This window comes from Symphalangus syndactylus, chromosome 13, assembly GCF_028878055.3.
Source record: "Symphalangus syndactylus isolate Jambi chromosome 13, NHGRI_mSymSyn1-v2.1_pri, whole genome shotgun sequence".
NCBI lineage: Eukaryota > Metazoa > Chordata > Mammalia > Primates > Hylobatidae > Symphalangus > Symphalangus syndactylus.
Window position 1 is genome coordinate 91,426,408 of NC_072435.2, and position 24,347 is coordinate 91,450,754.

The 24,347-nt window shown below is 44.9% G+C and overlaps 1 protein-coding gene and 1 pseudogene across 1 annotated transcript in view; both read right to left on the bottom strand.

Annotated features, from left to right (window-relative positions):
* CCDC38 (coiled-coil domain containing 38) overlaps positions 1-20,350 on the bottom strand; it is a 199,503-nt gene extending 179,153 nt beyond the window's left edge. The window contains exon 1 of the mRNA XM_055238760.1: positions 20,344-20,350. The gene's annotated coding sequence lies outside the window, so the exon portion shown is untranslated. The remainder of the gene's footprint in view (positions 1-20,343) is intronic.
* Positions 1,728-2,106, bottom strand: LOC129460639 (protein yippee-like 5; annotated as a pseudogene).
* Positions 20,351-24,347: the final 3,997 nt, after the last annotated feature.

Consider the following 24,347-nt stretch of genomic DNA (forward strand, 5'->3'; position numbering starts at 1 on the left):
CACCTCACATAGAAAAGTAGCAAAGTCCTAATTAAGCTCAACATCATCACTCTCAGCTTATCCCTGAGACAGGTCAGGAGAAGAGGGACCATTTGCTTTGCTCTGGGATTGTTGCACTTCTGCTCTCTTGGTCAAAAAAAAAAAAAAAATTAATTTAAACAGTTGCTACCATTTTGGATAGTGTAGCTTGATGGTTTCTTTCTCTCTCTCATCCCTGTCCTGCTCTGCCTTCTATGTATTTACCACCCCTCTTGCAGAAATGCTCTTGTGGAATGTGGCTTTTTTTTTTTTTTTTTTTTGAGATGGACTCACTCTTGTCGCTCAGGCTGGAGTGCAGTGGTACGATCTCGGCTCACTGCAACCTCCATCTCCCGGGTTCAAGCGATTCTCCTGTCTCAGCCCCTCAAATAGCTGGGATTACAGGTGCCCACCACCATGCCCAGATAATTTTTATATTTTTAGTAGAGATGGGGTCTCACCATGTTGGCCAGGCTGTTCTCAAACTCCTGACCTCATGTGATCCACCCGCCTCAGCCCCTTAAAGTGCTGGGATTACAGATGTGAGCCACCGTGCTCAGCCGGCTTTCTATTTTTTTTTTTTTTTTAAGAGATAGGGGTCTCACTCTGTTACCCAAGCTGGAGTGCAGTGGCTTGATCATAGCTCTCTGCAGCCTTGAACTCCTGGGCTCAAGCAACCCTCCCACCTCAGCCTCCAGAATAGCTGGGATTACATGTGTAAGCCACTGCACGTAGCTAATTCTTTAGTGTTTTGTAGAGATGAGGGTCTTGCTCTGTTTTGGTCTTGAACTCCTAGGGTCTCCCTATGTTGCCCAGGTTGGTCTCAAACCCCTGGGCTCAAGTGACCCTCCCACTTCAGCCTCCCAAAGTGCTGGGATTACAGTTATAAACCACTGTACTGGCCAACTTCCTGTGTTTTAAAAATCCTCCCAGTCGGGGCCAGTGCCCTAACCTAATGGATGCACAATGAGCCAGTTGAATGTGGCCTCTTTTAGTCAAAGGGAAAGATTCTTTCTTTCTTTTTTTTTTTCCAAGTATTACTTTATTTATATTACTAGGCTTAAGTTACATGATAAAAGACAACTAAGCAGTTCTGCCCATTTCAGAAAAAGTTTCCAATCATCACCAATCATGTGGCAACAAATAACTAGGAATGGTGACAGCTTTGGGTCAAGAGCAACAAGGAAGAATGGGCTCTGGTGCTACAGTTCATTTCCAGCAAGAATATGGCACACCAGCCAGCACAGCCATGCTAACTGGGCCTTCAGTGCCAAGCACAGATTCAGATCTATTCTCTGAAGTTAGCAAATCAAGTGAAATAACTGGAAGTTTTTTTAAGTTTAAAATGAAGCCCAAGTAAGTTTCAAACAATACTCTTGTCATATTTTCCTTTCAAAATTCACATAAAACACACTTTTCATCCAATAGCCCAGATATTTTTTCTTACATAACCCACCATGTAGCCACAGACAGACTCTTCTACCTCAAAATGTAAACACAGGGGAAAAAATTAATGGCATCTGTCTGATATTCTCTCTATACACTGCTGTTGGATGGAAAATACAAAATTTTTTTTAAAAGGTTCCATCTTAGATCCTCGCAACCTGCAGGTCATACATCTGACTCTGATGCTAAGGTGACAGTGAATGTCACCTGATGTTTGTTTTCAGCAAGGGGGACCTGGGAAAGATGAATTTATCTCTTTTTCTTCAAGAATTATCAGATGGTACATGCTCCTCAGAGCCCTCACTCTCTTGAACTAGAGCACTTTCCAGGATCACACAGCCTTCCTTATAACATGGCTATCTCCAGTGGCAAATTCATAAATCCATCCCGGTTTGCTATTGCAACTTTTGCAGCTCACATCTTGAACCCTGTAGCTGCCAGTGAGCATGACAAGATCTTGAAGTTCACTGCACGGCAGGTTAACTACCTTGTTAAAAGGCCAAGGCGCCTGTGAACTGAGTGGAGATGAGTTCTGAGCAGTTGGTCAGGATCATGTCAGTTTGCACAGGAACACAGACGGGTACCACCGATATGATCAAGGAAAATTCTGCCCATTTTTATAGCTGAAGTTCTAAAATCTCTGAGTGGCGATGAGATCCATGGCTGCCAGATCTCCTCAGCTGGGATGAAGGCCCCAGGATTCTTGACAGTTAATTAAAACCAGAATTCATACTGAAGCAGGAAATTTTCCCTGACCCCTCACAGGAGGGGGAGTGTAGGTGAGTGGGTGCAGGAGCTGGGGCGAATGCTTTGGGGCGCTGGCAGGAGCAAAACTCCATGCGGCCCTGCAGCACGGTCTAGTGCGGTACCCATGACTCCTGAAGCCCCAGAAAGAGTGTTACAGTGCTCTTTTAGCGTTGCCTTCTGTGGACAGCTGATGTGTTAACAACTCAGTGGAAAGTCAGCGTGACAGCCTTTTGCACTCGCACCCAAGTTCTCGTTCGGCATCTAGGAGGAATGAGGTCACACAACAAATTGGAGATGGTATATGTGGGGGATTTTATTGCCAGTGAAAGTGGCTCTCTGCAGAAAGGGGAGCTGAAAAGGGGAGAGAGCAGGAAGGTAATCTTCCCCTGAAGTCCAGCTGTCCCTGCTGGACTCCTCTCGAAAGCTACAACGTCAGGCTCTCCGTTGTCCTTATAAGAAAACAGCCTTGCTGGTCACGGTGGCTCACACCTGTAATCCCAGCACTTTGGGAGGCAGAGCAAGAGAGAGCTAAAGTGGAGGTGCTGCACACTTTTAAGTCAAGCTGCTTCTCCTCTCTGCCAGCTGAGTTCTGGGGCTATTACAGATACAGGATGGGGGGCAGGGCAGGCTGTGGGTGGTTTTGGAAAAGGCAGCATTCCAGCGGGAAAACAGGGATGTAAGTTTTCACTTTGGGCTGCAGTATTAGGCTTTTCACCTTGAGGGTGGGGCCATCGCTGGGGACCCACCCTCTTCTGCCCAGAATTTTTCTGCATCCTGTCCCTGTCAATACGGAATAAAATGGTACACTGCCGTTTCACGTTATTCTTTTTCTTTTTCTTTTTTTTAATACATATCCTTTAAGCTGGTTATTTACCTCTTTTTAAAAGGAAACTGTAAGGTTCTCCAGGGCAGGGAGTATGTCTGTAAAGCCTTCTAGAGCTGGGCTCCTTGCTTCCTGATCTCACACTCTCACTGTCTGTAGGCTCTTGGGCAGGTTATTTAATTTCTTAGTGTCTCAATTTCCTCCTCTATAAAACAGAGATAATAACTTAGCCCAGAGGGTTGTGGTGAAGTGTGAATCATTTCTCCATGTAAAACACATAGGATAGGCCGGGCATGGTGGCTCACGCCTGTAATCCCAGCACTTTGGGAGGCCTAGGCAGGCGGATCACCTGAGGTCAGGAGGTCAAGACTAGCCTGGGCAACATGGAAAAACCCCATCTCTACTAAAAATACAAAAATTAGCCGTGCGTGATGGTGCACGCCTGTAATCCCAGCTACTCGGGAGACTGAGGCAGGAGAATCACTTGAACCCGGGAGCGGAGGTTGCGGTGAGCCAAGATTGCACCATTGCACTCAAGCCTGGGCAACAAGAGCGAAACTCTGTCTCAAAACAAAACACACATAGGACAGAGCTCAGCACAGAGTAGGTTTTAAGGATTATATCCTTTGCGTAGCACAATACCTTGCACAGGGCAGGCATGCAACAGATGTCTCTTGAATGAAGGAATGAATGAATGAATGACTGGGTTAAGCATGTTGCCACCAGGTGGCAGAAGAGCCTCACTATCAAGGCAGAACCCAAACACGAGATTCATGAGAACTCCCTCCTGAAGTCCAGATACACATTGAAAAAAAAAAAAAAAAAAGCACTGAACCTCATTTAGGCCTTGAAGTGCAGTTCCTCTTCTCTCTTGCCCTTCCTTTCTCTCCCATCTCTGCTCACTCTCTGCTGTAATGAACCATTTCTTTCTTTCCCACTTAATACATATTAGTCAATTTGGGCCGCCACAACAAAATACCACAGACTCGGTAGTTTAAACAACAGATATTTAATGCATCACAGTTCTGGAGGTTGGAAGTCCATGATCAAAGTGCCGTACGGGCTGGTTTCTGGTAAGGCTTCTCTTCCCGGCTTGTAGCGGTCCACCTTCCCACTGTTATTCTCACAGGGCCTCTTCTCTGTGCCACACAGAGAGAGGAAGGAGAGGGAGTGGGAGAGGGAGAGATGTCAGATTCACACAGTGAAGCCCTAACCGCCAGTTTGACTGTATTTGCAGATAGGGTTTTTTTGGTTTGTTTTTTGAGATGGAGTCTTGCTCTGTCGCCCAGGCTGGAGTGCAGTGGTGCGATCTCGGCTCACTGCCACCTCCGCCTCCTGGGTTCATGCCATTCTCCTGTCTCAGCCTCCAGAGTAGCTGGGATTACAGGCGCCCACCACCACGCTCAGCAAATTATTTTGTAATTTAGTAGAGATGGGGTTTCACCATGTTGGTCAGGCTGATCTCAAACTCCTAACCTCGTGATCCGCCTGCCTTGGCCTCCCAAAGTGCTGGGATTGCAGGTGTGAGCCACTGCACCGGCCTGCAGATAGGGTTTTTAGGGAGGGAGAGAGAGAGGGAGATCTGGAGCATCTTCTTATAAGGACACCAGTCCTATGGGATTAGGCCCCACCCAAGTTACCTCATTTAATCTTAATTACCTCCCTAAAGACGCTGTCTCCAAGTACAGTCAAACCAGGGGTTAGGGCTTCATTGTGTGAATCTGGAGGGGACACCCTTCAGTTTATAACACACACCTTTCATTTTTTAATTCCTAATTCTCACACTTCCTACCAATGTGGTTTTTCATTGTTACTCTCTATTATTCCCACTCCTCTCCCGAACCCCATCCGCCATCCCTCAATCTTTATATGGCTTTTCTAGGGCTAGTTGTATTTATTGTAAACTGAAAACTCTAGGGGGCACCGTTCATGCCATAGTCAGCATAGGTTTGCATATGTATTGTGATAATGTTGAGGCTAATGGCAGCAACATGTCTTGAGGAAGGGGAGTCTTTTTCTCATTCACACAAAGGTGCTGGCCCCTTCGTTTTCCTCTGTTGTTTTCCTGTCCTCCTTCCCATCATTCTCTTTCTTCAGCCTTTCTCTCTCTTTCTTTCCTCTTCAGGCTGAACCTGCTCCATGTCCGTAAATAGCTGATTTAATTCATTGCACCACACATTCATCCAGTACTTTTGGTGGGCCAGGCCCTTTGTGGGTGCCAGATGGTTCACCCCATTCTTGCACCTTTAAAGGAATGGGTCCATTTACACCCTAGAGGTCAATACCCAATGGAATGTGCCTCCAGCATCCTTGGATCATTCATGGTCTTCATTTACCTTGGAGCAGACATTAAGACTCAAGCATCGGCCGGGCACGGTGGCTCGCATCTGTAATCCCAGCACTTTGGGAGGCTGAGGTGGGTGGATCACAAGGTCAGGAGTTCAAGACCAGCCTGGCCAACATGGTGAAACCCCGTCTCTACTAAAAATACAAAAATTAGCTGGGCATGGTGGCACGTGCCTGTAATCCCAGCTACTCGAGAGGCTGAGGCAGGAGAATTGCTTGAACCAGGACCTGGGAGGCGGAGGTAGCAGTGAGCTAGATCGCGCCATTGCACTCCAGCCTGGGCTACAGAATGAGACTCTGTCTCAAAAACAAAAACAAACAAACAAAAAAACAACAAAAAGACAAGACTCAAGCATGGAGGAGAAGAGAAAAGAATATAATCCAATAACATAAACTAATGTTTATTGAACACTTGTGTGCTGCACACAGTTCTCATCCCTCTCTATGCACGACATTTAATCATCAAAACTGCCTTCTCATTTTGTAGATGAGAAAACTAAGCTGCAGAGAATGTGGCAGAGACTCCTCCTGGTTTCCTAACTTCCATTTTCTTTTCCTTTATTTAAGTAACAGGAGCTCATGAGTTTTGGCTGGGCACATGGCTGCCCAAGGAGAGCCGACATTTCCCAGCCTCCCTTGCCGTTTGATGTGGCCATGTAACTACATTCTAGACACCTGAGGTGTGAGTGGAAATGATGTCTGCAATTTCAGAGTTCCATCCTTAAAAGGAAGCTGCTTGCCTCTATGTCCTCTTTTCCTTGTCCCCAGGCTGGGACAGGGATAGGGGAGTAGTGAGCCAGCATTGACAGGAGGGTGAGGACAGGAAGCTGGGGAAGAGCAGAGCAACCGCTGGAAGGAAGCTTCACACTCACTCCCCACCCACTCACTACTCACCCAGAGCAACTTCCCTTCCTGCAAACTCCAATCACAGGAAGTGTCCTATAGAGGGGTATCCTTTTTAAAGAAAAAAAACCTTTGATAGCATATTTTTACTGTACTTTTTGTATGTTTGTATATGTTTAGATATACAAATACCATTGTGTTGCAATTACCTACAGTATTCAGTATAGTAACGTGCTGTTCAGGTTTGCAGCCTAGAGCAATAGGCTACACCATATAGCCTAGGTGTATAGTAGGCTATACCATCTAGGTTTGTGTAAGTACTGAACACTCTATGATGTTTGCACGACGGTCAAATTGACAAGTGACACATATCTTGGAACATATCCCTGTTGTTAAGTGATACATGACTGTATTTCTATTTGGGGGAACAGAGCATTGGGAAAGAAAACAGAAGGACCCATTGCCTTGAAGGAAGGATGGTAGATGGAATAATGTCCACCCTGGCCTCCCAAAGACGTCCAAGTCCTAATTCCTGGAAATATGAGTATGCTACTTTACTTGGCAAACAGGACTTTGCAGATGTGCTTCAAGTCAGGAAGTTGAGATGGGGAGATTGTCCTGGATGATTTGGGTGGACCCCATCAAATCTCAGGGGGCTCTCTAAGGGAAAGATGAAGGCGGGAGCGTGAGAGCCAGATAAGACACTGTGATGATGGAAGCAGAGGAGAGAGAGAAGATGCTACACTGTGGGCCTTAAAGAGAGAGGAAGGGGCCCTGAGCTGAAGAATTCAGCTTCTAGAAGCTGGAAAAGGCAAGGAAATGGAATCTCCCCTAGAACCTCACTAGGCATGAATCGCAGCTGACACCTTGCTTTTAGCTAAGTTAAACCCATTTTGGACTTCTGACCTCCAGACCTATAAAATACTACACCTGTGTTTTTTTAAGCCCTCAAATGTGTAGTAATTTGTTAGAGAAGCAATAGGAAATAATACAGAGAGTGTGATAGGGTCCCTGTGGGGAACAAGTGGCGAACATATAGGACGTAACTGACAAAAGTTTAATGAGACACTGTGTTTTACAGAGGCTTGGCCAGGGTTAAAGGTGCACAAACAGGATGAGAAATCACCAAGGCTTTAGCAGCAGCAGCAGCGAGCCAGCACCTCCCTGAGGCTTGAAGGGCAAGGGGAAAGGAAAGGTGTTCCTGGAGACCAGTGAGAGGAGTCATGGCAGAGGCCACCCAACAGAAGTAGTGGCCACAAATGTGGGACTGTGGGTTGAACAGATCCCCAAAGGTGTCTGTTATGCACAGTAAGCTCCAATGGTGAAAAATCATTTATAAAGGGCCGAGGACAGTGGCTTGCACCTGTAATCCCAGCACTTTGGGAGGTCAAGGTGGGCAGATTGCTTAAGCCCAGGAGTTCAAGACCAGCCTGGGCAACATGGCAAAACACCATCTCTACTAAAAATTTAAAAACTTAGACAGGTGTGGTGGCTGGCACCCGCAGTTGCAGCTACTTGGGAGGCTGAGGTAGGAGGATCACTTGAACCCGGGAGATTGAAGCTGCTGTGAGCTGTAATCATGCCACCGCACTCCAGCCTGGATGACAGAGCAAAAACCCTGTCTCAAAAAAAAAAAAAAATTATCAAGGACTTTTGCCTCTAATAAAATATTCACAATGGCTTCCTTACTGAATTTCTGAGGTCAAACCAGAAAATATTAGCAGCTGACTTAATTCAAGAGGAAGGAGCTTGAGTATACGTACTTGTTGGTGTGTCTTCAACTCTCGTTCTAGATTTTACTTTGTTTTAAATATGTAAAAACGCTTTTAGTGATTACAACTTATGCTTCTTATTTCAACAGATATTTTAAAGGGAAAAACATATAATTGGATCACAGGATATAAAAAGAAATGCAGTTATCTATATGTGCAAAAGCCTAGCAATTGATAAAAGCTATAAGTTGAGTACTGCCACTCACCTTAGGGCAATGACCCTTTTTTAAAATTTATTTTATTTTATTATTATTATTTTTTTAGACAGAGTTGCCCAGGCTGGAGTGCAGTGGTGAAATCTGGGCTCACTGCAACCTCCGCCTCCCGGATTCAAGCAATTCTCTGCCTCAGCCTCCCGAGTAGCTGGGATTACAGGGTGCACCACCACACCCAGCTAATTTTTGAATTTATAGTAGACATGGAGTTTCACCATCTTGGCCAGGCTAGTCTCGAGCTCCTGACCTCATGAGATCCCAAAATGCTGGGATTACAAGCATGAGCCACTGCACCGCGCCCGGCCAATGACCCATTTTTTCAGGCAAAGTAGCAACGGGAAAATGTAAAGTTTCTCTAGTTTTAATATAGAAGTGGTTAACCTAATCATACGAGCTACACAGGATCATTTGGGAGAATGTGCAAGAAGGATTGTGTATTTTTATCTTTTCATAGTTTTCTTCTTGATAAATAAGCTTCTATTTTCAAGCCAAATCTCATCTTGCAATTTCCTGCCAACTTCACTTCTCTACAAAGTTTACCTTTGCTTTTCCCATCTCTGCCCTTAGGCATTTAACAAACACTGTGCCTTTTCATTTTTCCAGATTTAAGTGAAACATTTTGCAGAAATGAGGAATGTGATAACAGCCCCTGAAGCCCTACCCGACAGCATGACATTAATTTGGGCCTGTTTTCTCTTATACTTTTCAGTTGCTCCCCAATTTATATTTAATTTGTCACAGGATATAATTTATATTAAATACATCTACATTAGGAGAGCTAGAGGTTATCTAAGTGAAACCAGCTCAATTATCTAAAAAAAGTCAGAATAAAATAATTATAAGCAAATTGGAAGAACAACCAATGTTGTTACCAATAATTTTTTAGTTTGTTCAATTATTGTTTGTTATACTGTTTCCACTTCTTTAGCCAAAATAAGTTATAAGCAAATTCAAATCTATTTGTATAGATGAAGTCTATGAATTTAACAAGATAACTTGAAAAAATTTAAACCTTTGGCTGGGTGCGGTGGCTCACACCTGTAATCCCAGCACTGTGGGAGGCTGTGGCAGGCAGATACCTAAGGTCGGGAGCTCAAGACCAGCCTGGCCAACATGGTGAAACCCTATCTCTACTAAAAATACAAGCATTATCCAGGCATGGTGGTGGGCACCTGTAACCCCAGCTACTCAGGAGGCTGAGGCAAGAGAATCGCTTGAACCCAGGAGGCAGATGTTGCAGTGAGCCAAGATCATACCATCGCACTCCAGCCTGGGCAACAAGAGCACAACTCCATCTCAAAAAAAAAAAGAAAAAATTAAAACCCAAATAAATTCATTTGGATCTTACCCATATTTCCCATGATTTAGATAGGAGTTGGTTTTAGGTTTATTTTTCCACTCAGTGGGGAAAGGATTTACTAGGAAAATAATGTAAACAATGTATTTAAGAAGTCAAATGGCTTTTAAGCACTTAAAAAGCTTTGATATTAGCAATTTACCCATAAATCTTTTTTAAATTACAAAATTTTTTTCTTTTTAGAAAATATTTCTTCGTTTTCTTCTTCTTTTGGCTAAGCCTCAGCAGACAAATTTTTTATTTTACTTTATTTTAGTTTAGTTTTTAGAGACAGGGCCTCCCTCTGTCACCCAGGCTGGAGTGCAGTGGTATGATCATAGCGCACTATAACCTCAAACTCCTGGGCTCAAGCCATCCTCCCTCCTCAGCCTCCCGAGTAGCTGGGACTACAGGTATGCACCACCACACCCAGCTAATTTTTGTAGTTTTTGTAGAGACGGGGTCTTGCCATGTTGCCTAGGCTGGCCTCGAACTCCTGGGCTCAAGCAATCCTCCTTCCTCAGCCTCCCAAAATGCTGGGATTACAGGTGTGAGCCACAGCACCCAGCCTACCAGGTATGCTTTTAATACATATTTATTGAATAAATAAATTAAAGATCATCTGACAGAATCTTCACTGGATAGTGTTATTTTTTCTTTTCCTTTTTTTTTTTTTTAAATAAGACAGGGTCTCACCGTGTTGCCCAGGCTGGTCTTGAGCTTCTGGGCTCAAGTGATCCTCCTGCCTCGGCCTCTCAAAGTGCTGAGATTACAGGAGTGAGCCACCACGTCCAGCCTTCACTGGATAACATGTTATTTGACATTTCTTCTATCATTGTACATTGATGACGGTTGCCTGCGCAGCAGCCATTGCCCCCATCACTCCTGTTAGAATAACCCTGATTTTGTGTTTGTCATTTTATTTTATTTTATTCTATTTTATAGACAAGGTCTCACTCTGTCACCCAGGCTGCAATGCAATGTAGTGATCACAGCTCACTGCAACCTGGAACGCCTGGGCTCAAGTGATCCTCCCACCTCAGACTCCTGAGTAGCTGGGACTACAGGTGCGCACCACCATGCCAGGCTAATTATTTTATTTTTTGCAGAGATGGAATCTCATTTCATTTCCCAGGCTGGTCTCAAACTCCTGGACTCAAGCGATCCTCCCGCTTCAGCCCCTCAAGCACTGAGATTACAGGAGTGAGCCCACCACACCTGGCAGCGTCCATCTTTTAAAAACTTGATTCAGGGAAGGGGGCATCCTATTCCTGCTAGAGGGCAAAATCGTGGTTAAGGTAGTGATTTTCAACTGAAGGTAATTTGGCAATATTTGGCAGTTTTTGTTGCCACAGAGGTAGGGGTACTGTGCTACTGGCATCTAGCGGGTAGAGGGCAGGGGTGCTGCTAAACATTCTTCAATGCACAGGACAGCCCCCACAACAAAGGGAACCATCCAGTCCAAAATGTCAATGGTGCTGAGGTTGAGAACCCTGATCTAAACCAATCCTGGTGGTCTCATTCCCTAGCTGTTAGTGGTTTAGATGCCATCATGTTAAGTAATTCTGACCAATGAGACAGGAGCAGAAATTGACAAGAGGAGTATGGCAGAGAATGTTAATTTCTCCCTACATTCACTTTACCTTTCTTTTCAGCAGAAGTCACATTCATTGTTAGCTAGGCACATGCCCAATTACAGACTGTAATTCCCAGCCTCCATCGTTGCAAGGTGTGGCCAAGTTTTGGCTAATGGGATGTGAGAAAAAATAATGAGTCTAATTTCTAGACCATGTTTTTAAGAAGGAGAATGCTTGTTCTGTACTTTCTCTCTTAATCCCTTTCTGCAAACTGGGTGGTACTGCTAATCCAGCTTCAAGCAAGCACATGACTCCAGAGAATGGAAGAGCAAGACAGAAAGACTTACATACATTGGGACTGATACATGAAAAGAAAATAAATTGCTTTCTTCTTTGAACCATCATATTTTTTAGTTTTTTTTTTTTTTTTAGCAGTTTAAGTTGTATGTATATGAGGTACTCCTGGGGAAGGTTTTCCTCTGTGGTCACACACACACACACACACACACGGAGAGAATATTCATCTAAAGGATGTTGTAGGATTTGTGTGGGTTGGCTGGAACCATGGCTGCTATCTTGTGACCATGAAGGGAGGTACTTGGTGGTTCAAAACTGCCCTGCTAAGTGGGAATGGAATAGGAAGGTTGTAAACAGCCCAAATCTTTCTTAACCTCGTTGAGCCACTGAATTGACAAACTTTGCATCTGTCGTGTCTCAGGACTTCTTGTTAAGCAAAATGGTAAATTTTTCATATTGTTTAAATATTTGACCTTTAAATTTTCAGTAATAGTCCTTACAGTGACGGCTTTCTGACAGAAAATTAAAATTTTTTAAAAGTGCTATCCTAACTGATTCTCTCAATGTACTCAAGTATAAAGAAGTTACATGTCTAACCTCTCATGGAATTAGAGGGAAAAAAATTCATGTTATTTTAAGTATGTTCAGTTCTTTTATTAACTCATATTGGTTTCCCCCCTACTCCTTACCCTTGCAACCAAGATAGTTTGCATCTGAGAGGTTTTATTCTATTTCCACTGATATGTTTAGAAATTACTATATCTGAGGTGGGTATGTTGGGAAAACATATACTACCACCCCTTTGCAGAAATGAGAGCTTATTGCAGCAGCTACTCACCCTTGCAATGCTTCCTGCTTGGAGACTCGAAGGTTCAACTTGCAAGCAGTCAGGAGTAGGACTGCCCTGAAGCACTGCGCGGACTGGGACCTGCAGCAGAGCTGGGAGGGGTAGTGTCAAGGAAATGCCTTTTGCATGTCAGTGGTGCCCCCTTGCTGTTCTGTGCTGCACAGCCACATGAGGTCATCCCAGATTAGAGGGTGCCCATGTCCAAGATCTTAAACCAATTACTTCCATCTCCATTGCTTCCTCTAAAGCCTCACTCTTAGTTCTATGCAGTAACACTGCCTGGAAACTCCCCAAGGCCACCAAGCTCATACTAACAGGTTTGTGATGTGGGCAAACTCCTTAGATGATCTCAAAATGAAAGAAGAGGCTGTTCCCTGGAGGCAATAGCAAATCCCCTTTGTTCCTCTCTTGGCAGATGAGGGCCTTTGCTCTCTCCCTAAGGGTTCCGCCTGTCACCATCTGTGCACCCACTGTGGAAGGGCCAGCGCTAAGGTGAATTTCCGTTTACTTCCTGCCAGCAGATGGCTCCTCCTTTTGGTCTCATCTTGAATTGTTTGCCAGACCAGCCAATTAGTCTCCTCACCCTTCCTGAAGCGTCCCAGGGAGGCAATATCATCACAAGCAGCCTATCATTATACCACTTCTTCTAAGCACTGTGATTCTAAATGCCTGCCGTGGAACAGAAGCTCATTCGCACATGGCTCTTTAACCCTTCCTTGAAAGACCTTAATTCAACATTCTCTCTCTCTTGCTCTCAAACACACACACACACACACACACACACAGATGCACACTCACACACAGTACCTACAACCTGATCCAAGATAGGAAACAAAATGACAGTATGCAGCATTCAATAATAAATTTAAAAAATAAGACATAATTTCAGACGGAATGCAGAAGGAAAAACACAGTAACTATATTTTCTGATCCCCACTGAGGACACAATAAAAACTTTTTTTAGGCCAGACACGGTGGCTCACGCTTGTAACCCCAGCACTGTGGGAAGCCGAGGCGGGCGGATCACGAGGTCAGGAGGTTGAGACCATCCTGACTAACATGGTGAAACCCCATCTCTACTAAAAATACAAAAAATAGCCTGATGTAGTGGTGTGTGCCTGTAATCCCAGTTACTAGGGAGGCTGAGGCAGGAGAATCTCTTGAAGCGGGGAGTTAGAGGTTGAAATGAGCCAAGATCACGCCACTGCACTCCAGCCTGGCGAAAGAGCAAGACTCCGTCTCAAAAAATTAATAATAATACAACAAAATAAATAAATAAATAAATAAAAGTGGAGGGTTTTTTGTTTGTTTGTTTGTTTGTTTGTTTTTCTTTTTGACAGAGTCTTGCTCTGTCGCCAGACTGGAGTGCAGTGGTGCAATCTCGGCTCACTGCAACCTCCAACTTTCTGGTTCAAGAGATTCTCTTGCCTCAGCCTCCCGAGTAGCTGGGATTACAGGTACACATTACCACGTCCTGCTAATTTTTGTATTTTTGTAGAGTCGGGATTTCACCATGTTGGCCAGGTAGTAGAGTCGGGGTTTCACCATGTTGACCAGGCTGGTCTCGATCTCCTGACCTCGTGATCCGCCCACCTCAGCCTCCTAAAGTTCTAGGATTACAGGAATGAGCCACTACATCCGGCCAAAATTTTTATTTTTTTTTTTACTTTGTGGATTTGTTCATGTGAAAGAAATCTTTTAAGGATATAAAATCAAATTGCATTGAATTACATTTAACAAAGTATCTATCAGAAAAGAGTATATAGAATGACACAGGCAGGATTCTTCATCCCCCCCAACCTAGGATGAATGATGACCTTCCAGGCTAGGCCAAGGAGATTCTCCCAGCGCTATTCTTAGAAACGTCAACAAGGCCCTTCTGCACTTGTTTTAGGGTTTTTCAGCTTCAGACATTCCTGCCTGATGCCTAAAGAAGACACAGTATTCAGGGCATCCCATTTGAATACTGTATCTCCTCTGATGCTTGAGCAAAGTGTCTGTAAAGCTAGACAGAGGGGACAACTACTTCCATCCATGGAGCAAGGGAGCAATGACGAGATGATGGAGGTTAAAGATATTTGTGAGGCAGACACAGCATCTGTGCAGAGGGGTAGAGGTATTTGTTTTTCCACTTTTCTGCTCTTGTTGCCACAACTTCCTTGTGTCCTGTGATTATTGCACGTGAGCTAGAGTAGCAGGGGAGGTTCACTTCCTCTCGGTGGTTGAGGTGGCAGGTAAGGAGGTGTGGACATAGGACGAACCCCACTTTTGGGCAACCGCCACCCTGAGGCAAGGGTGGGAAAAGCTCACTTTCCCATAAATAATCACTAGGCTGTTGTCCTTCAGTATAAGCGAATATAAGCAAAGCCCCAAGAACAGTGCCTGGCACATAAAATGCAGTAGCTCAGGGTGGGCTATAACCACTTGCGTCTTCTAGAGCAGTGCCTTGTGCCAGCACGCCCTCAACAAACATTTGTTCAGTGAAGGACTGTACAGCTCTGTGCTACCTGGCAGGTCCAACTGTCCCAGCGGATCTTCCTCTTCCTTTGTTCTTTTCCTTGCAACCTTTGCAATAAAGGGGGCATTGGCCCAACAGTTATCTCCCAAATCTTGAACAAAGGGGATTACCTCTGCAAGTCTGTTTCAAACTGGGAAGCTTCTGGCTTTGTGGTGAGCTAGAGAATGCTGTCAACAACTAGAGATTAAAAGAAGCTGGAACCAGCTGGAGAATAAAGAAAACTGCTGCAAGCAAGTCACTGCAAGAAGTACCAGTGGTCTCCAACAATGCAGTTGCACCAGATTTTACATACAATAAGGAGGATTGGTCTCTCTAGAGAGGAGAGAGTCAAGTGTTCCTCTGAGAAGAAACCAACTCCTGTAAATCAGGAAACCTCAGGATCTCAGTGGCCAAGGAGCAATGGGACACCTCCCCAAGGTGATTCATCGGCTCCTCTGAACCCAGAAGCTCAAGCCCATTGTGCACCTTTTTGTAGCCTCTTCTCTTACCCTGGTCCCCAAGAATGTGCTCTGTGAGCAGGTTACACCCTTCACAAGACCCTTTCATGCCCTGTGACTCCCTTCCCCATTGTTTGCATAGTCTGGCAGCTTCTGCCACTTTCCCTGGTAAGCCCTGCCTTAAAGTGAACCCTCTTCTGTCAACCACCAGGGACTCATTTCATGCACACACCTGTCTTTCTGGAGCCTTTTAATTCATAGCCTTCAATCCTATAAACCAGTGAGAGATCTGCAATTAGGTTTGGAAACCAGTCTTGTCCACTGACTCAACTCAAGAATTGCTCTTTGCATTTCTCTCATTCCCCTCACGTCAGCCTCACGAGGGGCAGTTTGAGGGGGGCTCTCTATTTCTAAAGAGGCAAATTTGAAATTAAATTTGCTTAATTAAAACCGTGAAAATTTAAAATTAAATTTAAATTGCTGGCAGCCAACTGCTTCATGGATACAGGGTTTTCTCCGGGGGCGAAGAAAACACTTTGTAACCAAATAGAGGCGGGAATTGCACAATATTGTGAATGTACCAAATGCCACTGAATTGTATACTTTAAAATGGTTAATTTGGCCAGGCATGGTGGCTCACGCCTATAATCCTAGCACTTTGGGAGGCCAAGGCGGGCAGACTGCTTGAGGTCAGGAGTTCGAGACAAGACTGGCCAACATGGTGAAACCCCGTGTCTACTAAAAATTCAAAAATTAGCCTGGCATGGTGGCACGTGCCTGTAATCCCAGCTACTCGGGAGGCTGAGGCAGGAGAATCACTGGAACCCAGGAGGCAGTGAGCTGAGATCGTGCCACTGCACTCCAGCCTGGGCGACAGAGTGAGTGAGACTCTGTCTCAAAAAAAAAAATCAGGTTAGTTTTATGTTATGTGAATTTCACCTCAATTAAAAAAATTAAATCACTTTCCCCACCAAATATTGGCCCGGATGCTCAGGCAAACAGGTTCAGGGAAACGCTCTGAATGGTGGGATGAGGAAATACCAAGGAGGAGCTGATGGGTTTGGTCTCCTCACAGCCCCATTGCAGAGGCTGAGAGGGTAACAAGGAAGGGAGAGGAAGAACAGGCCGAGCCACCCACCTGGCAACAGATTCTGAACAGGGGAGAAAGTGTGTGGACTGGGGTGGGCTTCATCAGCTTGCCATTGAGAATAGAACTACCTGACATTTGCCTATTACAGAACAACAACATTACTTTCTTTGCCCAGCCTTTGGTTGGGTTGATGACAACTGGCCATTCAGGTTCCCTGCATTAAGACGTTCATCCCATAAGCAAACAATGCTTTCAGTCTGGCAGCCAGCCCTAGAAGACTTCAAAGACTAGTGAATAAGACGTCAGCATTCACAGCAGGTTTCCTTTCGCCTCTGCCTTCAGTAGAAACTTCTGGAGGCAGGCAAGGCGCGATGGCTCACGCCTGTAATCCCAGCACTTTGGGAGGCTGAGGCAGGCAGATCACAAGGTCAAGAGATGGAGACCATCCTGGCCAACACAGTGAAACCCCGTCTCTACTAAAAACACAAAAAAAATTAGCTGGGCGTGGTGGTGCGCGCCTGTAGTCCCAGCTATTCGGGAGGTTGAGGCAGGAGAATTCTTTGAACCGGGGAGGCGGAGGTTGCAGTGAGCTAAGATCAAGCCACTCCAGCCTGGTGACAGAGCGAGACTCTGTCTCAAAAAAAAAGAAAAAGAAAAAGAAAAAGAAACTTCTGGAGGCATTCTGTACCTGGGGTGGGGTAGACACAGAAAATAGACGATGCTTTAAATGTAAGTTTTAGATAAAGAACAAGTACTTTTGAAAATAAATTTTAATTGACCAGTAAAAGTATATATTTATGGTGTACAACTGATGTTTTGAAATATGTATACATTGTGGAATGGATAAATTGAGATAACATATACATTAGCTCACATACTTATTTTTTGTGGTGAGAGCACTGAAAATCTATTCTCTTAGTGATTTTTAAGTATATAATACATTGTTATCAATTATAGTCACTGTTTGTACAATAGATCTCTTGGACTTATTCCTTTTATCGAACTCAAATTTTGTATCCTTTGGCCAACATCTCCCCAAACCCAATCTTTGGTAACCACCATTCAATTCTGCTTTCATGAGTTGGGCTTTTTGAGATTCCACATAGAAGTAAGATCACATGGTTTTGGTCTTGCTGTGCCTGGCTTATTTTACTTAGCACAATGTCCTCCAGGTTCATTCGTGTTGTCACAAGTGACGTAATTTTCCTCTTTTTATTTTAAGGCTAGATAGTATTCCATTGTATATATATATTTTGTTTATTCATACATCCATGATGGACACTTAATTTAATTCCATATCTTATCTACTGTGAATAATGCTGCAATGAACATGAGACACAGATATCTCTTTGACATACTGACTTCATTTCCTTTGGATATACAATCAGTACTGGGTAGCTGGATTGCACGTGCCTTCATCCATTTGTCCTGCTACCACAAAATACCTGACACTGGGTAATTGATTAAGAACAGAAATGTATTTTCTTTTTCTTCCTTTCTTTTTTTTTTTTTTTTTTGAGATGGAGTCTCACTCAGTCGCCCAGGCTGGAGTGCAGTGGTGCGATCTCGGCCCACTGCAAGCTCCACCTCCCGGTTTCACGCCATTCTCCTGCCTCAGCCTCCTGAGTCGCTAGGACTACAGGCTCCCGCCACCACGCCCAGCTAATTTTTTTTTTTTTTTTTGTATTTTTAGTAGAGACGGGGTTTCACCGTGTTAGCCAGAATGGTCTCAATCTCCTGACCTCGTGATCCACCTGCCTTGGCCTCCCAAGGTGCTGGGATTACAGGCGTGAGCCACCGCGCCCGGCCAGACATGTATTTTCTCACAGTTGAGGAGGCTTGGAAGTCCAAGATCAAGGCTCCAGCATTTGGTATCTGGTGAGGACTGCTTTCTGCTTCCACGATCACGTCTTGTTGCTGTGTCCTTGTGGCAGAAGGAAGATGAGAGTAAAGCCTCTCCCTCAAGCCCTTGTTTTTTTTTTTTTTTTTTTTTGAGACAGAGTCTTGCTCTATTGCCCAGGCTGGAGTGCAGTGGCGGAGTCTCGGCTCACTGCAACCTCCGCCTCCCGGGTTCACGCCGTTCTCTTGCCTCAGCCCCGCGAGTAGCTGGGACTACAGGCGCCCACCACCATGCCCGGCTAATTTTTTGTATTTTTAGTAGAGACGGGGTTTCACCACGTTAGTCAGGATGGTCTCGATCTCCTGACCTCATGATCCACCCGCTTCGGCCTCCCAAAGTGCTGAGATTACAGGCATGAGCCACCGTGCCCGGCCCTCAAGCCCTTTTATAATGACCTGAATCTCATCCATGAAGGTGGGGCCCTCATGACTTAATCTCTCCCCAAATGGTCCCACCTCTTGATATCACCACTGTGGGGATGAAGTTTCAATGTGAATTTTGGAGGAGACATATTCAAACCATAGCAATATGCCAGTTCCATTTTTAATTTTTTGAGACACCTCCATACTCATTTCCATAGTGGCTATACTAATTTACATTCTCACCAACATCATACAAGGAAGAACAAATACTTTGTAAGCATAAGTGTGTCCTCCCATGCAATATATGGGACATAGTTATCCTTAAAAAAAAAAGTATTCCTCCTTTATTTTAAATTCAAACTTAATGGAATACCCTGAATTTTGATTAGCCAAATCTGGCATCTCTGAAATTTTAGAAATTTCTACTGATGGATTTTCAAACTTTGTGGGTTTGGAGAACACTTGGTGTCCTCTGGGACATGCACCGCCCCACCAGCCTTTTCCTCTGTAGAATACTCAGTCTCCCGAATGACTGTGCAGCTTCAAATACCACAAGCCTCAAATTTGTAACAAATGGCCTCAGGCCTGGTTTTATTTGCTGATACCCTGCTGGTGGCAGCGGTAGCCCCTGCAATTTACACCAGGTGGGAAACAGGCTGCAGCATCCAACCTTCCTAATGGAAACAGGCTGTGAGCTGATGGAGTGTGAAAGGTGCTGAGCTCCACCCACTCCTCAGCAACCCGGTTCCTTAGGAAGAGCTCTCTGCTGGCAGGACCTGGTTCTGGGAGAAAACTTCCCGGAGTTGCTCAGAAGTTGGCCCTTCTGGATTCTGACATTTCCTCCCACCTTTGTTCTCCTGGGTTTTCTTAGGCCAAGGAGGGCTATGTGAGGAAGGAGTCAGCCCATAGCAGGGAGATCTTTTATAAACAGGAACCCAACAAGGCCAGATTATATGCCCATGGTGCCAAACTGGACTTTTAAATTATTATTATTATTATTAGAGACACGGTCTTGTTCTGTCACCCAGGCTGGAGTGCAGTGGTGCCATGATGGCTCATTGCAGCCTCAACTTCTTGGGCCCAAGCGATCCTCCCACCTCAGCCTCCTGAGTAGCTGGCACTACAGACATGTGCCACCACACCTGCATGATTTTTAAATTTTTTGGAGAGATAGGGTCTTGTTATGTTGTTCAGGCTGATCTTGAACTCTTGGGCTCAAGTGATCCTCCTGCCTCAGCCTCCCAAAGCATTGGCATTACAGGTGTAAGCCACTGCACCTGGCCTGGACAACTATTATTAATGCCCACTTGCCTCTGTTAAGACTTAAACTCAAATACTGGACGAAAGGAAGAAAAGAACTGTCTGTTGACTTCTAACCCTGGGAAATGACTGGCAAGAATGGTAATAAACAGCCCCTTTCCACTCCTCAAGTCCACCAGTCAGTTCCTTTGCTTCATTTACTTAAAGATGTAAAGGAGTGGAAAAAAAAAAAAAAAAGGCTTGATCCTTACGGTGAGAACCACACACCCACACCCATCCTACCCTGCAAAGTTCAAACAACTGTGCTATAGGCTGGGATGGCAGGCTCGTTGTGCATGTCTCCCTGGGTAGAGGCAGTCTGCCAGACCCCCAGAAACACACAATACTTTGGCTCTTGGTCAAAAACACTAACATTCATTGCCGACAATATCCCCACCTACCACCCGTCCCTAGCCACCCCTTCCTGGAAAATGTGATGGAGGAGGGAGAGTCGGCCAACTCCAACACCACCTGGCCCTCAGCAGCAGACCTGGACGCTGGCCCGGAAGCAGCCCTGGCCCGTCCATGGACAGCTCTTCGGGGGTGTGCATGGAGCAGTATATCCTTCTCACAGCTTCAGCTTCCTGCAAGGCTGCGGAGTCACCTCTGTTGGCTTGGGCCTCTCTGACCTCAGATGACATGGGAAACGGAGGCCAGTGGGTGAAATTGGGAGGCTGAGCTGTGATGTGCCACTATCCGGCATAGGGTGGGACACATTGTCCCTGAAAAGGGAGGCTAACTTCCCACCCCACCCAGCCACAGCACAGCCTTTCCAGGGGGAACCAACCCACCCCCTTTCCCCGTCTGGCTCTGAAAATGTGTGCCACATACTGTGGCCCAGTTGCTGTCGGAGGCAATCTGAACTCAACCAAGGAGCTGACACTCAGTTCTTTGTCTATTACTTTAGGAAGTCTTAACTCCCTTTAGAATAGCTGGGTTTTGGAGGCTTGTTGGGGAGGGGACTGACAGATATAAAAGCATACTTTCAGAGGTTTGCTCACTAAACAACGTCATGCTGAAAACTCACAGTGATTCCAGCAGCCGCTAACTGAAATCATACACTCGAATCAATTTTTGCTAATCCAGAAATCTGGCAGACTTGTCCAGATCCCAAAGGAATAAGGATATAAATGAAATTTGGCATATTCAACATGGTCCTTAAAAAGACTAAACAAAACAACCACTTATGTAGTAGGAGAACCTAATAATAAGACAGGCCTTCCTTCTTTGATAGACTCAGTAACTGAATTTTCCTCTTGCACACAACTGTTTGGGACCATTAAGATTACCAGAGTGATAGAGACTCTATTTCTTCTCAGCTTTTCTGAGAATCTTTGTGGAGGGTCTCTTATGTATTAATATACCTCTGTCAAATCTCTGCTCAGCCTGGGGCCCCCTTCGGTGTTGCTGTCCCCCTGAGGAACGCTCCAGGCTTCAGCTTAAGTGTTCCTTCCTCAGAGAAACTTTTCCTGACCACTGCCTTCAACCATGGCTTAGCTTCTCCTGTTATGGCTTTTTTTTTTTTTTAGATGGAGTCTCGCTCTGTCACCTAGGCTGGAGTGTAGTGGTGCAAACTCAGCTCACTGCAACCTCTGCCTCCTGGGTTCAAGAGATTCTCCTGCCTCAGCCTCCTGAGTAGCTGAGATTACAGGCACGCACCACCATGCCCGGCTAATTTTTGTATTTTTAGTAGAGACGAGGTTTCATCATGTTGGTTAGGGTGGTCTCAAACTCCTGACTTCGTGATCCACCCACCTTGGTTCCTAAAGTGTTGGAATTACAGGTGTGAGCCACCACGCCCAGCCTTCCTTTTTTTTCTTTTCTTTTTTTTTTTTTTTTTGAGATATAGTCTCACTATGTCGCCCAGACTGGAGGGCAGTGGCAAGATCTTGGCTCACTGCAGCCTCAGCCTCCTGGGCTCAAGTGATTCTCTCATCTCAGCCTCAGTAGCACGGACTACAGGCACACTCCACCATGCCTAGCTAATTTCTGTATTTTCTGTAGACTCAGGATTTCTCCATATTGCCCAGGTTGGTCTCGAATTCCCAAACTCAAGAGATCCGCCTGCCTCAGCCTCCCAAAGTGCTGGAATTACAAGCACGAGCCACCATGTCCAGCCCACCTGATACGATTTCTTGTTGTTCTTGTTACTATTGGAGCACTTACTACTAATGACATTTTCATCTTTAATTGTGTGATGATGCATTTAATGTATGCCTCCTTTCTAGACTATAAGTTCCATAAGAGCAATGTTATAGGTTAATTTATTCCCCCCAACCTCCAAAAAAGATGTTAAAATCCTAATCCCTGGTACCTCAGAACACAACCTTAGTTGGAAGTAGGGTCATTGCAAATGTAATTAGTTCAGATGAGGTCATACAGCAGAAGAGTGGGCCTCTAGCCCAATATGACCAGTGTACTTATAAGAAGACAGCCTTGCTGGGCGCAGTGGCTCACACCTGTAATCTCAGCACTTTGGGAGGCCGAGGCAGGTGGATCACCTGAGGTCAAGAGTTCGAGACCAGCCTGACCAACATGGTGAAACCCTGTCTCTACTAAAAATACAAAAATTAGCTGGGCATGGTGGTGCACACCTGTAATCTTAGCTACTTAGGAGGCTGAGGCAGGAGAATCGCTTGAACCCGGGAGGTGGAGGTTGCAGTGAGCCAAGATCGCGCCACTGCACTCCAGCCTGGGCAACAAGAACAAAACTCCGTCTCAGGAACACAAACAAACAAACAAACAAAAAACGACAGCATTGTGAAGATGCAGACATGTAGGGAGAATGCCATGTGATAACAAAGACAGACTGGAGTTATGTAGTTGCAAGACAAGAAAAAGCAACAAAAGTTAGGAAGAGGCAGGAAAGATTCTCCTATGGCTTTCAGAGGGAGCATGGCACTGCCAACACCTTAGTCTTGTATTTCTACTCTCCAGAACTGTGAGACAATACATTTCTGTTGTTTTAAGCCACCCACAACCCCTTCCTGAGGGAGGCAGTGATGTTTTTACAGAGAAAGTTGTCAGAGGCATTTGAATCAGAGTAACTCCATCTTGAATAGGGGCTGGGTAAAATAAGGCTGAGACCTACTGGGCTGCATTCCTAGCAGTTTAGTGGTTCTTAGTCACAGGATGAGATAGGAAGTTGGCACAAGATACAGGTCACAAAGACCCTGCTGATAAAACAGAATGCAGTAAAGAAGTCGACCAAAACCCACCAAAATCAACATGGCAAAAAAAAGTTACCTATGATCATCTTCACTGCTCATTATATGCTAATTGTAACGGATTCACATACTAAAAGACACTCCAACCAGCGCCATGACAGTTTACAAATGCCGTGGCAACATCTGGAAGTTACCTTATACAGTCTAAAAAGGGGAGGAACCCTCAGTTCTGGGAAATCAATGCCCCTTTGCCAGAAAACTCATGAATAACTCATCCCTTGTTTAGCATATAATCAAGAAATAACTATAAATATACTCAGTTGAGCAGGCCATGCCGCTGCTCTGTCCATGGAGTAGCCATCGTTTTATTCATTTACTTTCTTAATAAACTTGCTTTGCTTTACTTTATGGACTTGCCCCAAATTCTTTCTTGCATGAGGTCCAAGAACCCTCTCTTGGGGTCTGGATTGGGCCCACTTTCTGGTAACAAGGTGACTTTTGAACCAGTGTATGGTGGCACCTTATCTGTCACCCTTAGTACAAGCAGGTTCAGTCAAATGGGAAGGGCGGAAACCAAATGGTAACAACCTGAGAAAGTATTCAGTAAGGGTAAATTATACTTTCCAGCAATTTGGCTTTATAGGAAAAAAAAAAATGAGATAAATGCTCTTTCCTCAGTCTAAATCTCATTAGTTGGAATATGTGGTCACACCAAACAACTCCAGGGTCTCAGTGGCTCGCTAAAAGAAAGATCTTAGACAAATTAAATTCAATGGAGTTTAGATGAGCAAAGAATGATTCAAGAATCAGGCAGCCCCTAAACCAGATGCTTGAGCGGCAAGGAATCATGGAAACTATGCCTACATTTTCAGATAATTCAGCCCCCTCCCTTCCCCGCCCCTGCTGCCACCGCCATAATCCTAATTTCGTGGACTTTCATTAGTTTTACAAAGGCAGCTTTGGTCCCTGAGCAAGGAGGGGATTTGTTTAAGGGGATTCGTTTTAAGGAAGGACTATTACCATCCTTGCTTTAAAGTTAAACCATTAACTAAATTCTTCCCATGTTTAGCTTGACTTAATGCCCAGGAATGAGTGAAGACAGCCATTGCAACCTCAGCCTCCTGGGTTCAAACCACCCTCCCATCTCAGCCTCCCAAGTAGCTGGGACTACAGTACATGCCATCACACCCAGCTACTTTTTGATTTCTGTATTTTTAGTAGAGACAGGGTTTTGCCATGTTGCCCAGGCTGAGCTCAAGTGCTCCACCCATCTCAGCCTCCCAAAGTGCTGGGATTACAGGCCTGAG